Genomic DNA, 1,774 nt, shown 5'->3' with positions numbered 1-1,774 from the left:
TGTGTGTGTGTGTGTGTGTGTGTGCGTGCGTGCGTGCGCACATGCATGCGTGTGTGTGTAAGTGTGTCAGTGTGTCTGTGTGTGTGTGTGTGTGTGTGTGCGTGTGTGTGCGTGCATGCGTGTGTGTGTAAGTGTGTCAGTGTGTTAAAGTCACAAAGAGCACAAATAATTGCTTTCTCACCGAACTCCCAGCTCTAATCTCCATCTCTCGTCCTCCCCTTCACAAACGGTCTTCAGAGCGTCTCGGCGCTCGTCCGCTGCTGATAATTCTCCGTCTGAATGGACTGAATTGTAATGGGTTTGTTAAGAGTCTTTGAGTGGCGTGTTGCGGTGATAACGGCGGTGAGGAGAGACGCGTGTCGCTGTCAGCACCATCTTTAAGGAGAGCTCCTTCCTTTGATTCCCGTCGTTAATTAAGACGTGCCGCAGCAGGAATGAACTCCTCACATGCTTTTAATTGACATCCAGAGAGAAACGTTCAGAAAAAGATAGAAATGTTCTGAAAAAATAAATTGATTGTAATTTGTTTTATAAATTATTAAATTGTTAAAGTGCTATGAAATCAATTAATTTCACTTTCTTTTTTTTATTATTAAAATGTAGTTAAACCATTAAAACATGATCCAGTAGAATCCAAATCAACTAAAAGCACTGAATTTGGGAAAAATGTAATTACATTTTAGGGGGGAAAAACAGATTTCATAGGGCTCTAAAAATGTTAGTTTTTTTTATTATTTGTTTCATTATTTCAATTAATTAGACATGCTTTATGAGCATCATACTAAAACAGAATAAAAAATTAAAACAGAAAAGATACGAGTCCGACTCTCTAACCATTAGGCCACGACTCCCCCTTATGAAGGGAATAGTCTCATCTGATCTCCTGTTCAGGTTCATTTCAATCCAGAGTTTGTGTGTGTGCGCGTGTGTGTGTGTGTGTGTGTGTGTGTGTGTTTCTGTGCTCATAAATCACAGTAGACATCATCAGGGCTGTGAGACTGATGTTTGACAGGTTCCTCGGGTCCTGCTCCACTTACCAAACACACACACAGGAGTCTGAAGATCATCAGCACTGAAAATAAACTCCAAACGCTCCCGATTCTCCTCCAGAGCCTCATCCGCAGTTTATTACACGGAGAGCCGGCTCACCTTCACTGGGAATGAAAGGAGCTCTCCAACACACACTGGAAAGCTCTCCGAGATCGTCCTCGGCGGATTTGGGGACTGAATCATATCTGAAGAGTTTGGTGAAATTATAGAGAAGACAAGCCTGCAGAATCACTTTCAGAGCGAGCAGGGATCATTCTTCCTGTCTCGTTTTCCACTACAAAGATTCTTAAATCAAGATACGTTTTCTAGAGAAACAAAATGACATCAGATATTTTGCATTCTGAAAAATGTATCCAAATGAAGTGACTTTATGCTTAAATCAAGAAAAAAATGACTACCAATGGAGTAGGAAAAATAATCCTGTTTTGCCTTTAAATTAAGTTGATTTTTCTGATTCCACTGGCAGATATTGTTCTTGTTTTAAGCAAAAGCACACTTCGTTGTAATACATTTTTCAAGATTTATCTTAACTGTGGGTCTTAAAAAGTCTTAATTCTCGTTTTCACAAATTAAGATCCCAAAAGTTCCTAAATCAGAGCAGACAGTCATAAATTCACAAGTCGTGGCAATAAATATGACACATACTGAAAAAACAAATTTTTGTCATGTTTTCCAACACAACATCCTTAAATTAAAAGTGTGAGAGTGTGTCTCTGTGTCTGTG

The 1,774-nt window shown here is 39.5% G+C and overlaps 1 protein-coding gene across 1 annotated transcript in view; it reads left to right on the top strand.

Annotated features, from left to right (window-relative positions):
• LOC107565154 (netrin receptor DCC-like) overlaps positions 1-1,774 on the top strand; it is a 78,486-nt gene that overhangs the window by 72,056 nt on the left and 4,656 nt on the right. The gene's annotated exons all lie outside the window — the stretch shown is intronic.

Source organism: Sinocyclocheilus grahami, unplaced genomic scaffold (genome assembly GCF_001515645.1).
Source record: "Sinocyclocheilus grahami isolate Dianchi unplaced genomic scaffold, SAMN03320097.WGS_v1.1 scaffold984.1, whole genome shotgun sequence".
NCBI lineage: Eukaryota > Metazoa > Chordata > Actinopteri > Cypriniformes > Cyprinidae > Sinocyclocheilus > Sinocyclocheilus grahami.
This window is presented reverse-complemented; position numbering and strand designations above follow the sequence as displayed.